At 40.9% G+C, this 19456-nt stretch overlaps 1 long non-coding RNA gene across 1 annotated transcript; it reads left to right on the plus strand.

Annotated features, from left to right (window-relative positions):
- Positions 1 to 129: 129 nt before the first annotated feature.
- Positions 130 to 12937, plus strand: LOC139750384 (uncharacterized). The gene is made up of 3 exons (XR_011713124.1): positions 130 to 673; positions 3935 to 4154; positions 12681 to 12937. It is a non-coding gene; the product is annotated as an uncharacterized lncRNA (long non-coding RNA).
- The last annotated feature ends 6519 nt before the right edge of the window (positions 12938 to 19456 follow it).

A 19456-nucleotide genomic window follows, 5' to 3' on the forward strand; every position in this document is an offset into this window, starting at 1 on the left:
ACAGATGCTATCGAAAGACGAGATAATTTTCTCTTCCAGGATACGTCTATTTTGGCATGAAAAGCAAAGTAATTGGTAGTTTTAGAGGCGATGTTTTGTGATGATGGTGGTGCTTTTCGTGGTAATCATGTTTATGGTGGCGTTTGTAACAGTACTGGTGAACATGTTTGCGACTATGGCCGTGTTGATAGTGGTTGTCACAGTGAAACTTGTAGCAGTAATGATAGTGGTGGTAGTGGTAGTGTTTCTGACGAAAGTGATGCTTCTGGTGGTCGTGTTTTGTAACGGTAATGGTGGTTGATGAGGTGGTTGTAATGATGGTAACGTCAGTGATACTAATAATGTTTGCGGAGCTGATGGCGATAGTGGCTGTCATAACAATAATGTTGTGGTGGCAGTGATGGTGGTCGAGGTGTTGTACGATAATGCTGAAGGTTGTGAAGGTGTGGATGTGTCAAGAATGATGGACGTAGTAGTGGTGGTTGTGGCGGTGGCGGTGATTATACGTACTAGTGTGAGAAATATGCCGAGTGTTCAGGAAACGACAAGATAAGCTAGATAGGATGTGTGCCCCAGTGTCATATATAGTATCTAAAACTGGCTATCTCAGCACGACAACTCATCACTGCACCAGCCTGTTCTGTTATCTCCTCCCTCTACACAGCAGCTTAGGGTCTGTGACTGAATTTTTATGCTGCTACCGTTTCAAAGTCTATTTTTTCAAATTATGAACAGGTGCTCTGAATCTTAGTAATACTGTGAAGTTAATAAGTTATTAAGTTAACATATTACTTGAACGGGTTAAGTGTTTTGGATACTTTTTTCCCCAAATAATATTAACATTGGTTTCTAAACTGTGGAGCGCCCCGTTTGGGTAAGTGCGCACTGCTGGCTTCGAAGGCGCGGCCAAATCGACCATTTGGCCGAAGAACTCCAGAATAACGAAGGAAGGAGTGGAGTTAATAAGAGCTATGGCCTTACCTTGCTTTCCAATTTCTTATTTAAGATATTTAATGAGTTTAACAGTTCTTATGATTTAACGATTTCACTAAGTTCTTTCCCAACAATCTAATATTTGTCAATATTCAAAAAAGAAAAAGTATCTGGAAAAGAAAATGCTACATTTCTGTTATCATTTGCATAAATCATTTAGTGTGAAGGAAGCGGTGTACCGAAAACTTTGCTGAATGATGCTGGTACGTCACTAAGTTTGGAAGTCGCAAGATAGAGTAAGGTTAGCGATGATATATGACTCTTGCATGTATTTATGTACAAGAACGCTATTGGCAATCATAATTATTCGAAAGAAGTTCATGATGTATGTAAAGTAAGGATGTAGTCCAGAAGCTTAGATTTAAGGAGACGCAGAGTTCGACCACCAGTCCTCACCCACTCCCATTGCTCCATTTACTCACCTTTTGCCATTCTACATCCAATCTTTCCTGGTACTTCCTTACCTGTCTCTTTTTCTTGCTCACTTACTCTCACCAATCTTTCTACACCGATAACGTTTCCTCTTTTCCAAAAGCCTCTCCAATTCTTCACCCGCACTTCCACGAGACAGTGATCAGACATCCCACTAGTTGCCCCTTAGCAAATTTACAGCCGAAAGTCTCTTTTACACGCTTATCAATCGATATGTAATCCAATAATGGACGCTGACCATATTTCCAACACCATACGTATACTAGTGTAAGTTCATCTTTTTTAACCAGGTATTCCCAATTACCAGTCGTTTTGCGGTACACAAATCCACATGTGAATACCACATGCGCCTTATCATACCTAACTGTACAAACGCGTTTGTACAGTTAGGTTTTGTAAAATGCTAGCTGCTGGTAACGTGAGCCTGATGGAATCTGACCGGTGTAGACTCATGGATGTGAGACGAAGGGTATTCGATTACTTGTAATCGAATAATCGTTTCCCTATCAAGGGCGATCATAGCCTAGCTGTTACGTTTTTGACTACCACGCAAAAGGACCTGGGTTCGAAGTCTGGCTGTTGGAGAGTATTATGTGATATATATATATATATATATATATATATATATATATATATATATATATATATATATATATACCGGGGTTGACGTGCTGTCAGTGGATTGAATCAAGGCATGTGAAGCGTCTGGGGTAAACCATGGAAAGCTATGTAGGTATGTATATTTGCGTGTGTGGACGTATGTATATACATGTGTATGGGGGTGGGTTGGGCCATTTCTTTCGTCTGTTTCCTTGCGCTACCTCGCAAACGCGGGAGACAGCGACAAAGCAAAAAAAAAAAAAAAATATATATATGGCTATGATGACAACAGAAGTGGGTATAAGAAAGCGCAAAAGAGAACTCAAAATGAGAGCGACAGGTTTACGGGGCATGTTGAGAGCAGCTTAAGTTTTGACGAGATAAAGTCATAAGCATCTCATGTTATCAGCAAAAAGCTTGTGAAACAAAATGCATGAGTAACATGCTACCCCACCCCTGGCACCAGTGATGTAAGAGCGCGTGGAATTAAGAAAAGAAGAAAAAAAAAAAAGAGCTTGTATCAGACACCTGCAGCACTCACCGAGGAGGTAAGCCAGTAAACTCTGCTGGTAAGGGAAGGGGGCGAACGACTGCACACACCTGCGAGCGCACGCACGAGATTTGTGATTAGAACTTTCTTCCCAGATACTTAAACAGAAAATAATGAATAGGAAGTAAGGCACATGCACCCGATGAAAACAATGCTCAAGGCCAATCTTGACCGGGAAGATGAATGATTTGCATGATCAAGATATGAACTCTACCCTTGACACCTGTGTTCCCCTTACCATACATTTCACAGGTTTAGAATGGTTTGTTTGTTCCATAAAATCCGGTCCACATTTCATTATCCATCGCAAGAGTAGAGACAACTCTATTCTCACTCCCAAAAACTGTGTTGTAGACACATACACTACTATAAGTAAAAGTGTGATGTAAGGAGTAATTTATGCAGGTTTAATACTATTCTGAAAATCATTTTAAGATTAACACTAATGGGAGGATTTTAAGAAAAATCCATTTTTTATGCTATTGCTTTAATATCATATATTGTACATTATAATGTAAAGTCATTTTGTTCAGATATTTTGAGATACTTCTGTCTTTATTTAGAAGCAGTATACCTCTATGACAAGATGGCCAAGAGCAATTGTTATACTGATTTCTCTAGTACTAAAAAGAATTTTATTCCGTTAAAAATATAATCTAACATTCTTGATTCCCCCATCTTCCATCTCTCCCTTTCTCTCTTTCCTCCTCCCTCACCTTCCTCTTGATGATAATGAAGCTTTTTACAGGGTCCCACCTGACCCTCCACTTTATACCTTACATCGTCTACACAATGGCTCTTTCATGAGGGGGATGGATGTGTGTGTATCACGCCAGGAGTGTCGATAATGACAACGTCACGTTATTACTAGGCTATACCATCGACCTGACCCTGAACGCACCAGGCTCTTCCCACCTGTTCACTTATCAGTAGCAGGAGAAAACGCTGAGAACCACCCGTCATGACTGTGAAATTCTTCCCAGTATTTAGATAATTTAGCCACAGGTACTAAGTAGGAGTGACCGGAAAGTGTTGTTTCATAAGTCATTCCCCCATTCTCTCGTACATGAAGTGGATGTAGACACCCGCATCATTAACATTTATCTAGATAAAGCGTTCACTGTTTTCCATACTAGGCTGTGTCACTCCCATCCCCACTACTCAGTTCAGCATTTCTTATCGCGCTCTAGCACACACGTCACTAAGGCGTCTGTGAAACTGACCGTTGGACAATACAGTCTTAGTTTATCGAAATAGATAAAATGAATCGTATTTACTTACGCCTGATTCGTAAAACTTTGATAGACAATCAAATGACTACAGTTCATTCCAATTCCTTCTTCCCTGCTCCCCTCCTAGGTACACAAGCAAGAGCAAGCCTGCCGAAGCAAGATGTATACTTCACGTTGTTTCGTGTCAGAGCGCTTGTGCTCACCTATAGTATGTGAAGTGTAATGCCATAAACCATCACCCCAGTGGAACAGTGGTAGAGCAGTGTTGGGACAGGACATAGCATCAGTGGTTGTGTCAGAACTGGACAGTTTATTGCAAATGAGGTTTGATTACGGCATTATAAAGGGTATGTATTATATCCTTTTCGTAGTTTATATTTGTAGCTTTTTAAATCAGACATCCTGTTGTCTTTTAACTATGTAGCTAGGTATTGTTCTTCGTATATCATGTCATTAGTGATAATCTCGGTCAGTGTATTTCATTACTTCGATGACCAAGTATAAATCAGATGACATTTTAGAATCCTAATCATGAGATGCTCGTCTTTGACTAAATAATAAGATCACTTCTCAAACATGAACCTTTATTAGTTAAACATATTCTACAAATCTAACAATTTTGCGTCATAATTGTTTCTGGCAATTTTACCCTGACCGACGAAAGGCTAAATATTTTCTAGATATTTAGTTACTTCACGATATTTTTACGTCCATTTTTTTTTTCATTCTAGGTGCCCAGAAATACGCTTTGTGCTTGTGGTATAATCAAAGAATTTCCTAAACATTGAACTGAAATATTTGTTCAGAAGCGTTAAGGTGCCATTTCCATTTAACACTGGACCAATAGTATTGGTGGCAGTGGTAGAATCACCTTGTATAGCAGCAGTGGTGATGGTGTCATCCCGAATATGGCAGCAATGGTGGTGGCACCAACCTGAATATAACAGCAATGGTGGTGGCAGGACCAAGACATACCAGCAGTGGTGGTGGTGTCACCCCTGAACATGGTAGCTGTGGTGGTGGCAGTACTAGAATAGAGCAGCAGCAGTGGTGGTGGTGTCACCCCAGAACATGGTAGCTGTGGTGGTGGCAGTACTAGAATAGAGCAGCAGCGGTGGTGGCAGTACTAGGATAGAGCAGCAGTGATTGGTGTTACCCTAGATGTATAGACCTCACATTATCTCGAGTTGTGGATTCAAGCGTCTTGCTGAGTGTCCAAATAGTTCATCATTAACCGAGTGAGAGTTTACCGTTCAGTGGCAGGAGGAGGAACTTTAAGTACACGACTGTGATAGAAGGGACGAAGAGGATAGCTTGAACGAACATTACCATTGTAAGTGGCCCCAGTGTTTGCCTGGATTCAATTCACTTGTGTTTCTGGTCACAAGGGATGTCTATTGCCCGATGTTTAGCCTTGTCGATTACTGGTCTATTGCCGTTGTGAATCTGTAAGGCTTCTATACGTATGTCGAAGACAACGAACGCGAGGTATGGCTCATCGGCGAACATATATATAGTCTGGGGACAAGTGGGAGAATTCTGCGGCAGAAACCCTTCGCGCCGTAAACATTTTTGTTATCCTGTTGCCAAGATAAGTGATGTTGCCGACGCTGTAGACATGGTTTGTGGTGGCGCAAACGACAATACACTTATCATTTGTCGTGTTGGTACTAACGATATACTGAACGAGAGATAGAAGGAGCTGTTGGAGAAATATCGTTGGCTCATACGACGTTTTCGGAACGAAACTAATAATATCATGGTTTCAGGAGTTCTTGCCAGACGTCATCTTTAGAAAGGCATTCCTTCCGAATATTAGATTAATGACTGTTTTCAGGAAGGAGTTAGGTTCATGATACTTGAGGCGGCATTTCTATGTGCAGTTTGGTGTGTTTATGAAGGAGAGACTACATGAACGAGTGGGAGAAGCGCATTTTGGTCGGCTCCTTCGTGAGCCTTCACGTGCGTTTTCGCTAAAAAAAAAAAAAAAAAAAGCCTGCGTGGGGCAGACCCATCCCCCTCCACAAGAACCTTTCCAAGTGCGTCTCAGTTTCGTCTGAAAAAAAAATACATTACCGCTCGGAGTATGCGAAACAAAACCTCTAGAGTTAGTGACAATAGCGCTAGAAAGAAGTTATCATGTGATTGCGAATCGTGGTTAGATATCAGCAGTGGAGATTTACTCGCCCAATACTCAGTTCCAGGGTACAGTGCTCTGTGTGATAGTGATACGGGAAACAAAGTACGTAATGGTGTTCTGCTCTTTATCAAAGCTCAGGTTATATCTTTTAGTAAAAACTGTTGTAACCGTTGAGAACGTCGACTTCGTTTTTGTAGAAATCATCGATAAATTATGTAAGAAAGTAACACTAGGACTAGTTTATCGGGCCCTCGCACAGACACTAGAGGTAGGCGAAGATTTTATGATCAGTTAGCAGATAATTGTAATGACCAAAATCCTATCATTGTAGGAGATTTTAACATACCGGTGTCTAAATGAGGAGAATCCCTTTCTAGCGTCTCGCGACGAGAATATATCAACTTTAGTTCAAACGAAAAATGACGATCTAGTTAATAATGCTGAAGCTGGATTAAAGTTTGGTACAACTGATCACCGACAAATTGTTTTTTCAGGTCGCTTTCAACACTGTATGTAATGTTGGTCAACACGATAATAAAAAATAAAAAAAAATCACCCAATTTTAGACTTGCAAATTTTTATGATCTCATAGCTCTCGACATACAAACCTGGGATGATATGGTTAATGAAAATGACATGAACGTAGTTTGAAAAAGCTTCAGAAAAACTTTCAAAGCAGCAGTGGGAACACATGTGCCTAGGCGTCGTAGACGGGTCTGTTTCTCAAATGAAACCAAGGTGGTGAAACAGTGAAATAAAAAGTACCTGTTGTCTAAGAAATAGCTTATATGAAACTCAGAGAATCCAATACCTAACATGATAAGGTATATTAGGTAAATTTGTAGAAACAGTAAGAGAATTGTACGAAAAGGAAACGTCAATATGAAGCATATATTGTTAAAGACTTGAAAAGAAACCCTACGGAGTTTTACAGTTATGTTAGAAGCAAGAAAATCATTTACCCATTCAAATAGGGCCACTGATTACGGAAGACTGTAACTTGGGGTCAAGACGCGTTACGAAGTCATGGCGAAAATGTTAAATGACTTTATTTGAATCCATATTTACGATCGAAGACAGCCCATGTCCCGACTCCAGTTTCACTGATACGTGAAGCAAACGTTCGTTCTTCAACAGGCTGACATTAAAGCCGTAGACATACTTTCAGCAATAAGCAGACTGCCCATTTTGAGAAGTCACTTGCTACGGCGAAAGTTCCAGACGAATGGAAGTTTGCCAATGTAACGCCGTTACTCAGAAAAGGTAATACGTTGCAACCCGGAAATTCTCTTCCCGTTAGCTCAACGCATGTACTTGGAAAACATATGAGAACCATCAATCAAGATAGGATTTTGTAGGACCACCACTTAATACACGATTCTTTCCCAGGTTTTGGACGAAATCTCTCATGTCTGAAAAATCTGCTTTTATTTCTTTAATGATATCATAGATTAATACAGATAAAGTAAAGCCACTGGTGTTATCTAGATTCTCAAAAAGCTTTCGATAACGTTCCATATCAAAGGCTAATAGCAACAATCAAGTCACGTGACAGTGATGGAGTGATGGGCGTTGCACATCAGTAGATAAGAAATTAGTTGACTGGCCTTAAACAGGAAGTTGCGATTACTGGTTTTAAAACCTTAGAATGATTAGACACTAGTGGTGTGCTACAAGGATCAGCTTTGGGACCGGTCCTATTTCTCATATACATAAATTGACACCATTAATGAGATGCATTACAAGATATCAAAAATTTCGCTGATACTACGAAGCTGGGAATAAATCTACAAATGAACTGCTACAACTTCAAACTGACCTAGATACACAGATGAACTGGGCTCATAAGTGGTAAATTGATTTCCATATCGATAAGTGCAGAGTTTTACATATCGGAATTAAAACGAAAAGGCAAGCTTCACTGTGAATTCTGTTGAACAGCCAATGTAAATGAGGTTAAAGACGTGGTGCGCAATAACATCTGGTGACCTAAAACCTAGTAAGCAGTGTATAGAAGCAGTGAAAAGAACGAACAAAATTCTTGGTTTCATAAGCAGGGCCTTTGTAATATAAGGGAAATCATTCATATTGTGTTCAGTTTTGGTCACTTTACCTCAAAAAACACATGGACTGTACGAAAAGGGTACAGTATCGAGCCACCAAGATGGTTCCCGGACTGAAAAACAAATGTACGAGATTAGATCAAACGATTTTAACCTATCAAGCTTAGGAAAGAGAAGGTTAAGTGGTGATCTAATACAAATATTCAAAACGATCACATTTGATGATCTGCTAAGTTACTCAAGATTTTATTCGTCTGATCTTACCCGTAGTAATGGATATAAACTCGTGGGCAAACGTTTTGCTTCGAATGAGGTGAAGTTCTTTTTCTTCAACAGAACTGCTGACTATAGAACGATTTGCCAGTCAAGAGTGGCTGAAGGCAGTAATATACGTAAGTGCGTTTAAGAACAGACTTGATAAACACTTCGCTTCAAGTCCACGACTTACACTATTTCCACCTCCATAGTCATAATGACAGTTTGCAGGTTATTATTCTTTTTTAAATACTTGTACGCCTTCTAACTTTTACGATACCAGTATGTGGATTCCTGCTGTCTTTCATGATAACAGACAGCTTCGACAGGACCCAGTGTTCCGTTGCTGTTTGAACCCCTGTGTGTTACACTTGGTATTGTTGTGCCTCGGGATTACGACGCCCGAGCAATGGAAAAATGACACGTGTGTCTGCCGTTACGTCACGGAGTTACCCACATCTGGAAGTTTCTCAGGCCAGTCTTGGTGATGTATATCATCCATACGACACCAGTTGCTTCGTATTAAGAGGAAATATTAAGGACAGATAAATCTCAACAGGAACTGATAAAACTTGATAAAAAAAGCAAAAAAAAAACAGATGATTAACGTAAGCATTTCCGTGACGCAGGCAGTGAACAAGAGACGTGGCCAGTGAATCATTCTCGAGGAGGAATTAAGACAATGTTTATCACAGTGACGCACTGGAAATGTTGGGGTAGAATTCTTTTTTACGTACTCCAGTATATATATATATATATATATATATATATATATATATATATATATATATATATATATATATATATCTTTTCTTTCATACTATTCGCTATTTCCCCCTTTAGCGGGGTAGCTTTAAGAACAGAGGACTGGGCCTTTGAGGGAATATCCTCACCTGGCCCCCTTCTCTGTTCCTTCTTTTGGAAAATTAAAAAAAAAAAAAAATCGAGAGGGGAGGATTTCCAGCCCCCCGCTCCCATCCCTTTTAGTCGCCTTCTACGACACGCAGGGAATACGTGGGAAGTATTCTTTCTCCCCTATCCCCAGGTGTTTGCTTTGAAGAATGTATGTGAGAAATACTTAGAAAAGCAAATGGATTTGTATGTAGCATTTATGGATCTGGAGAAGGCATATGATAGAGTTGATAGAGATGCTCTGTGGAAGGTATTAAGAATATATGGTGTGGGAGGCAAGTTGTTAGAAGCAGTGAAAAGTTTTTATCGAGGATGTAAGGCATGTGTACGTGTAGGAAGAGAGGAAAGTGATTGGTTCTCAGTGAATGTAGGTTTGCGGCAGGGGTGTGTGATGTCTCCATGGTTGTTTAATTTGTTTATGGATGGGGTTGTTAGGGAGGTAAATGCAAGAGTCCTGGAAAGAGGGGCAAGTATGAAGTCTGTTGGGGATGAGAGAGCTTGGGAAGTGAGTCAGTTGTTGTTCGCTGATGATACAGCGCTGGTGGCTGATTCATGTGAGAAACTGCAGAAGCTGGTGACTGAGTTTGGTAAAGTGTGTGGAAGAAGAAAGTTAAGAGTAAATGTGAATAAGAGCAAGGTTATTAGGTACAGTAGGGTTGAGGGTCAAGTCAATTGGGAGGTGAGTTTGAATGGAGAAAAACTGGAGGAAGTGAAGTGTTTTAGATATCTGGGAGTGGATCTGTCAGCGGATGGAACCATGGAAGCGGAAGTGGATCATAGGGTGGGGGAGGGGGCGAAAATTTTGGGAGCCTTGAAAAATGTGTGGAAGTCGAGAACATTATCTCGGAAAGCAAAAATGGGTATGTTTGAAGGAATAGTGGTTCCAACAATGTTGTATGGTTGCGAGGCGTGGGCTATGGATAGAGTTGTGCGCAGGAGGATGGATGTGCTGGAAATGAGATGTTTGAGGACAATGTGTGGTGTGAGGTGGTTTGATCGAGTAAGTAACGTAAGGGTAAGAGAGATGTGTGGAAATAAAAAGAGCGTGGTTGAGAGAGCAGAAGAGGGTGTTTTGAAATGGTTTGGGCACATGGAGAGAATGAGTGAGGAAAGATTGACCAAGAGGATATATGTGTCGGAGGTGGAGGGAACGAGGAGAAGAGGGAGACCAAATTGGAGGTGGAAAGATGGAGTGAAAAAGATTTTGTGTGATCGGGGCCTGAACATGCAGGAGGGTGAAAGGAGGGCAAGGAATAGAGTGAATTGGAGCGATGTGGTATACAGGGGTTGACGTGCTGTCAGTGGATTGAATCAAGGCATGTGAAGCGTCTGGGGTAAACCATGGAAAGCTGTGTAGGTATGTATATTTGCGTGTGTGGACGTGTGTATGTACGTGTGTATGGGGGTTGGGCCATTTCTTTCGTCTGTTTCCTCGCGCTACCTCGCAAACGCGGGAGACAGCGACAAAGTATAAAAAAAAAAAAAAAAAAAAAAAAAATATATATATATATATATATATATATATATATATATATATATATATATATTATATATATATATATATATATATATATATATATATATATATATATATATATAGGTATACATATACATATTATATTTATTATACTTAGTTGCTGTCTCCTGCGTTAGCGAGGTAGCACAAAGAAACGGAGGAAAGAATGGCCCATTCCACACATACTCGTGTATATACATAAACGCCCACTCATGCACATATACATGCATATACATTTCAATGGGTACATACATATACATACACAGACATATACATATATATACTCCTATGAGTCTACGGGGAAAATGAAACACGAAAAGTTCCCAAGTGCACTTTCGTGTAATAATCACATCATCAGGGGAGACACAAGAGAGAAATATAACAGTCAGTTGATATACATCGAAGAGACGAAGGTAGGACGCCATTTGGTAAACATTTCCCGCATTAGCGAGATAGCGTTAAGAACAGAGGACTGGGCTTTTGAGGGAATATCCTCACCTGGCCCCCTTCTCTATTCCTTCTTTTGGAAAATTAAAAAAAAAAAAATGAGAGGTGAGGATTTCCAGCCCCGCGCTCCCTTCCCTTTTAGTCGCCTTCTACGACACGCAGGGAATGCGTGGGAAGTATTCTTTTTCCCCTATCCCTTAGGATAATATATATATATATATATATATATATATATATATATATATATATATATATATATATATATATATATATATATATATATGCACGAAGAAGTTGCATATGAACACTCACTTTCACAAAACACATAATGCCCTCCAACAGCAAGGATTCCAACCCGGGACCTTTTACGTGGTAGCTGGGAAGGCCAACCGCTCAGCTATGATCGCCCCCTCATAAGGAAATGACTGTTCGATACAAGAAATCGAATACCCTTCGTCTCATATCCAGGAGCAGCGGGGTCTAAACCGGTCAAATCCCATCAGGCTCACATTATCAGTAGTTAGCATTTTACAGAACTTACTGTCAAACGCGGAGGTATATGGACGCAAACATAGTGCATATGAACGCGCACTTTCATAGAACACATAATACCCTCCAAAGCAAGGATTTGAACCCGGGACCTTTTGCGTGGTAGCAGGGAACGCAATGATCGCATTATGTATATTCAAGAAACAGTGCATCTTGGCATTGCACATTCGGCGAGGATATCTCTATTTCTGATGTTCAACCATGATTGAGAAATACCAGTCTTATCATAATTTTCTCCCAGCGTAGTTGTCTCTAACTCTTAATTTTGTTGTGTGTGCTTCCTACATTAACTTAAAATGTCTTGATATGTGGCTGAGATATTGTTTCGGAAAGTGGTTACGGAGGGGGATGGCTGTGCCTCACACGGGTTGCGTCTTTGGACCAAAAATGCACGGGGAGACTCACTGAGGTGCCTAACGAACCGCGCAGCGACCGGTTCATTCAGGCGTACTAGTTCATCCTTCGTAAACATATGACGAGGCGTTCCTATGAGTCCGCGGGGGAAAATGAAACACGATAAGTTGCCAAGTGCACTTTCGTGTAATAATCACATCATCAGGGGAGACACAAGAGAGAAATATAACAGTCAGTTGATATTCATCGAAGAGACGAAGCTAGGACGCCATTTGGTAAACATGCGATTGTCATATTATATTACTTTTCTCTCTTGTATCTCCCCTGATGATGCGATTATTACACGAAAGTGCACTTGGGAACTCACCGTGTTTCATTTTCCCCGTGGACTCATAGGAATATCTTGATCACACGCAAAATTGTGATCCTTTCCAACGTATGACGAGGCGTGTTGAGATCCCGCCACAAATCTACGGGTTTAACTCCTTCGTGGAGATAAAAGTTCACTAATCTATGATACTGACGCAAGCGTTCCTGGGAAGTACTCCTGAAATTACGAAATGTCACTAATTTTTTCCCGCAGATGTCGAATAAACTGAACGATATTTCTCTAATTTCTCATCCGACTTCTCTTCAGTACGTATACCACTTTGATGAAGAACAGGAGACGCCCGAACCGCAGCCTTTTGTGTCGTTCATAGATTGCTAAGGGTAGTGCGCATTTAGCTACGTGTGAAAACGGCACTAGATAAGGCTAGTGACGTTAGCAAGGCGGGAATACGTGCAGGTCCCTCAAGCAGGTGATTGGTGCAGCTGGCACGATCCCAGCGCTTGGGTCGTATATAAGCTTCCCCTGCAACTTGGTTAGTCCATCAGTGTCTCTCTCGGCCATCCAAGGTAAGCTCTTGCTCCAGGCACCCTAACGCAAAGATTGTATCATATTACATATTCAGAAAACTTTAAACACAAGAGAAAGAGTAAGTGAATCACTCAAGTCTTTAGATGATTGTTATAACTGATGTACGATGGGGAACTTGGACGGCAAAGGATCAAACTCTCTTCCCATTCCTCTCCGCTGTCTATTAAAGATCAGATACGTTCTGTTGGTGTGCAATGAATTGCAATTAGATTAAAGTTACATGAATTTCTAAACCCTTAAATTCGAAGTCGTATTGTCTACTCACTCCATTCATTTACGCTATATTTTCCACTGATTCATACATTATGGCTAAATGAATTGGTGATCCCTTATACTGTGGCTGTAATCTAATTCGGTTTGCAAAAGACAACCATACAATAATTCCTCCTATCATGAGGTATCGAATTACTTGCACTGATCATATATCATTTCCTAATCTGTACGGTTGGTTTATGTGCAACTTTAACGGTAACAAGCACGAATCTTTTTGGATTCTTAGTTATACAAAAATGGGATACTTCTTTTTTTCATCAGAAATACGTTTACAAAATACGAATATCTTATGTGTTTCTTGGATGAGAAGCTTATCATAAAATTTCTGTCCGGAAGGGTTGGTTATTGGAAGGATAGTGAATCACTAGAACTGCGGCGTTTGTTACTTATCCTCTTTTTTCAGGTACAAATCGCTATCTTCTTTTTCTTTGCCTCATCCGCATGTAGGAGGGTGTTCGCATTCACCCCAGTCCTACACCCTCTATCTTTCGTACACAACACTTAACATATAACTCACACACATTTCTATTTTCATTTTCTACATTTTTCCAACATAATTTTCTTTTTTCAAATTTCATGGTAGTAACAAACACTTATTAATTCCTCGGCGCTAATTCGAACCGGTTGACCGCCACCCCGCGACTGGGATCCGCTCCACTTCCATACCTGCAACTCTTAGATTTGGCTCGTTAAACCATCCGTTCCTGGAACACTCGCGACTTTTTGTATTTCTTTTATATTCTATGGATTTCTTGACCTGTTTCACTGCACCTCATGAAAAAAGTAAGGCATGCCTAAGAGGAACGTTATATATTAAAGAAAATTTTGAATAATGAAAATAAAGAACCCTAGATGATGAATAATTAATTGCAAAATGTCACTTTATGACTTTTTCTAATTTCACCTGAAAATGGCTGCAGATGGAGACCCGTATTTAACCTTAAGTTTCAGTAGAAGTTCCATGTAAACCTAAGCATTTGTTTTGTTACATACGAGTGGTGAAGTGGCTAAGGCGACTTTTAATAATTTTTTTTCTCACTTTGTAAACTGGGTTTTACGTGTTTGTAAACTTGTCTTTATATGAATTGGTAAAACCTTTACTTAGCTAAAGAATGTATGTTATCTGCAGCGTTGTCACTGAAATGAACCACTGTGACTATACTAGAAAATGAGTAGTGTCGTAAATTCGGGTATCTTAGAAACAATATGTTGTACATTGAGTATATCAGCAGGACAGAGTATATACATAAGTATATCAGGAGACGAATTTACCACAACACATGCATGCAGAAAAAGTGTAGGTAATTGTAAAGCTGAAAGCTTTAAGATTTGGGTGACTCAAAAACCAGCATATTACAGATTTGGAATATATTCGAGAGATAGTATAGTAGAAAACGAGTGAGCTGAACAATGAAATAGAAAACGTATATTTTATGACGAACTACGGTAGAATTAGTGATCATTCACACTGTCGCCAATGACTCTTCAGCACCAGGCCTGTGTTGACCTACTAATCCATCATCTTGTGTTGCAGATGAAGCTGAGTATTCTGGTCATAGCTATAGTGGTGTCGGAGGGCTTGTGCAACCCTTTGGGCGTCCTGTCCGGCACGGAACACCCCTTGATACCCTGTGATCCTTCGATCTCTGCAAACTGCCCGGCTTATGACGGCCCTTACCCTGTCTACATCGCTGACCCCGGGGACTGCACGAAGTTCTGCATTTGCTCTCACGGCTCCGCCTACGAGGAGAGCTGCATGCCAGGGCTCGTGTGGGATATTGTGGACACATCCTGCAACTGGCCTATCATGGTGAGTTGTACTGTTGTGGCCATATTCTCCCAGTTCGTATGTCTACAGGGGGTAGAGCCCCGCTCACCTGTGGCAGGTGTGCTACTTGGTAACGATTTTTTTTCTCTTGATAAGTAATCATGTTGCTATAATTATCCCAATGACCATCACTTATACTACTTATGGCTTAATAGGGTAGAGATATGAACCTATGTATATTCAGTGTCTGTTCGCGATCCATTCATCTACAGTGACATTTTTCGAGTAGGAATCGGAAGGATTTACTAATTTTCAAAAGTGTCTTAATCATATGATGTTAAAGTTATTAACTTCATCTTCCTTTGTCTCACTTATCTATTAAAAGTAGTTCAGGTGGAAGTTATTTTGTAGATGATATAGTGGCTAGAGTGGCCAGTGGTTAGCTGAACTTGTCCCTTCGTAGAGAAAACGAACTAGGGGGTCTTACTGTCTCACGTGAAGTGATATTTATATCTTTCCCTTGAACGAAGTTATTTTGACCTCAACACGACACTCGCTATCTTTTGGTAAGTCACCATGACCAGGGTTTGAACTGCTGAAGTCCCTAGTGTACATGGTACGTATGTAAACTGATACCAGACACAATACCAGTTCTTTATACTTTTCTACCTCCTCGCCATGCACACCCCCCTCCATGCACAGCCATCACACGTGCTCTACCTGTACGGTCGTCATGCACGCCTTCCCTGCCGTGTACACACCTTCCCTGCACGCCCATCATTACGCGCCCGATCTCTACGGTCGTCATACACGCCCCCCCGCCCGTACGGCCATCATATACTCACCCTTCCGGCATGGCTATCATACACGCCCTCCCTACACTCCCATCATACTCACTTCCCTGCAAGAAACATCACGCATGCCTTTTGTCTATTTATCTAAAGATCCAAAATAATTCCTCCACGTTCAATGATCTTAGACTGACACATCCTGAAGAAGAGAAAGAGCATTCTGATCTTTCTGTTTATCGTCCCAAAGCCTTCCGAACCTCTCTCCTCAGCTCCTATCTCTTCCAGCATCTTGGATCTCACCCACCCACTCTATGATCACGTACGGTATCCTGAGATCGAGTTCCATCCGCAATATCCTCTCCCATGTTACAGCCAGTACGTGGTCATCCTCTTCTGTGGGACTCAGGGAAATTCTCTGACGTCGTTTTTGACGTTCTGAAACCTTTTGATAATAGGTTCTACCCTCGACCCTACTACATTCACTCCTGTGTTGAACCTCGACCCTACTACATTCACTCATGTGTTGAACCTCGACCCTACTACATTCACTCATGTGTTGAACCTCGACCCTACTACATTCGCTCATGTGTTGACGACTCCGTTCTCTATCATTTCTCTACTTCTTGAAAACACTGTGAATATTCTCTTGTTCACTGTGAGTCGTTTGCGATCTTCTGTGGATTTAACAATCAATTGACGAGGGTGTAACTCTTAATCATTCTTTGATACAGTTTCTACCAGTTTCGCCCTTTGAAATCACTCACAAATTCTCCATCTTATTTCGGCAATACGCTCAATAAGAAAACCTTGATCAGTTGCCAGACCTTCTCCTCTACGAAAAAATTAATTGTAAGGACTGATTTGTCCTTGTTCTTAGTGTCTGCAGGGTTAAGTTATGAGCGGTTACACTAATTGTAATCCTTCAGTAACATGTATATCCAGACACATATATTATTACATTATCTTGTAATCCTTCAGTAACATGTACATCCAGACACATGTATTATTACATTATCTTGTAATCCTTCAGTAACATGTATATCCAGACACATGTATTATTACATTATCTTGTAATCCTTCAGGAACATGTATATCCAGACACACATGTATTATCACAAGAACTTTTACAGGTTGACTGTGGGTCCCGACCCATCCCGACTTCTCAGTGACATCACGACCCACACCTTCCTCTGACGTCATGATCTCTATCCCGGTGACGTCATCCACTTTAGCTGATTGATGACATCATCCTCGCTTGATCAACTGGAGAACAGAAAACGTCCTTGGAAGAAAAATAAACTATGTATAACTGAAGAACATTATACCATGATAACATACTACAGAGTTTCTCTCACACTAAAGAGGCGACACGCCCTGTTTTATAATTATATATATATATATATATATATATATATATGGATGGAACCATGGAAGCGGAAGTGGATCATAGGGTGGGGGAGGGGGCGAAAATTCTGGGGGCCTTGAAGAATGTGTGGAAGTCGAGAACATTATCTCGGAAAGCAAAAATGGGTATGTTTGAAGGAATAGTGGTTCCAACAATGTTGTATGGTTGCGAGGCGTGGGCTATGGACAATGTGTGGTGTGAGGTGGTTTGATCGAGTGAGTAACGTAAGGGTAAGAGAGATGTGTGGAAATAAAAAGAGCGTGGTTGAGAGAGCAGAAGAGGGTGTTTTGAAGTGGTTTTGGCACATGGAGAGGATGAGTGAGGAAAGATTGACCAAGAGGATATATGTGTCGGAGGTGGAGGGAGCAAGGAGAAGAGGGAGACCAAATTGGAGGTGGAAAGATGGAGTGAAAAAGATTTTGTGTGATCGGGGCCTGAACATGCAGGAGGGTGAAAGGAGGGCAAGGAATAGAGTGAATTGGAGCGATGTGGTATACCGGGGTTGACGTGCTGTCAGTGGATTGAATCAAGGCATGTGAAGCGTCTGGGGTAAACCATGGAAAGCTGTGTAGGTATGTATATTTGCGTGTGTGGACGTATGTATATACATGTGTATGGGGGGGGGGGGCATTTCTTTCGTCTGTTTCCTTGCGCTACCTCGCAAACGCGGGAGACAGCGACAAAGTATAAAAAAAAAAAATATATATATATATATATATATATATATATATATATATATATATATATATATATATATAGAGAGAGAGAGAGAGAGAGAGAGAGAGAGAGAGAGAGAGAGAGAGAGAGAGAGTTACATAGATACACAGACCCAAGGCCTATGTAAGGTAGTCTGGTCCTAACACACAAAAAAAGCCCACTTGTTAGAAGAAGAAGAAAAGGAGAGCAAAGTAATGGCTTCCTCCCCACCCTCCGGCAACATGCCGGCAAGAAAACAGGTAGAAAAATACCTTGCAGGAGTAAATAAGTCTGAAGAGCATTTTTATGGGAAAGTCATAAGGTAGATTGAACATGAATATGTCGTGCATCCCATCACCAATGACATACACCCCTTCACTTTCTGTAATAAAGACAATAGTAAGGATAAACTTGAGTTCCAGCCTCTCGACTTACCATGACTATATCATTCCTTATGTTGAAGAACGATACAATAGCTCCTATCTACTCTCTCAAAGCAGGTGACATGGGTTAATCAATGTTGGTATGATACCGCAGCATGACCAGGGAGTGATCAGGGGTTGTGAAGGTAGCATGATATACCACTGCGTTACGAGGACTGAATTACATGAATCATTCAATACCGGAGAGTGACAAGTGATGAAGATATTAAGGAACTAAATGATAATTTCGTCGGTAAAATAGTATTTGGTACAGTCCAGATTAATTCGGTGATCCATTTTCTCTCGTTGGTAATGTTCTACTGTAAAGAAATGTTCAATATCGACGTAACTGAATCCTTTAAGTAGTTTGAAACATTGAATTAATTTGCTTTGGAGGCGCCTCTTGCTTAGGAAGAACAAGTCTCCCACTTGCATATGGTCCTCATATGGTTTGCCACGCAAGGAAGGAAGGAATCAATCTAGCTGCTCTTCGCTGCATTACTTCTAATTCAAGAATGTCCTTCCTAATGTGTGGGGGGACGGCCCAAAACTGCACTGCATATTCGAACTGCATTTTCAAAACTCTGTATCGCTTCTCACCGTCTATTAACCATTCCGTAGTTATGGCTCTGAGCTCTGCCATAACTTCACCTCCATCACTTGGTTCAAAGTTGTGTCCAAGTTTACTACAAGTTACGTAGAGCAAACGATCTCTGCCCACCGCGTCTGCTCCCGTGGTCATACAATCCTTAGTAAGATCATGACCACAGGATGTACACGGTTGGCAAGTAGCTGGTGCCATTGTAGTGAGAGAGAGAGAGAGAGAGAGAGAGAGAGAGAGAGAGAGAGAGAGAGAGAGAGAGAGAGAGAGAGAGAGAGAGAGAGACCCACTTGGAGTTCCATGAATACAGAGATCACACTAACCCCAAAGTCCATGAGAGGAAGTTTGTCCCCCAACACTTCTGAAAAAGATGCCATGCCCTTAAAAGCGGTAGAAGAAAAAGATAGCAAAGCAAAGGCTCTCTCGCCTAACCTCTAGCAACAAGCAGGATAGGAAACGGGGAGAAAAAAAATACCTTGCAGGACTAAGCTTTCTACGAAAGTCAGAAATTAGAATGAACGAGAATGTCATGCATCCC

This window comes from Panulirus ornatus, chromosome 1 (genome assembly GCF_036320965.1).
Source record: "Panulirus ornatus isolate Po-2019 chromosome 1, ASM3632096v1, whole genome shotgun sequence".
Taxonomy (NCBI): domain Eukaryota; kingdom Metazoa; phylum Arthropoda; class Malacostraca; order Decapoda; family Palinuridae; genus Panulirus; species Panulirus ornatus.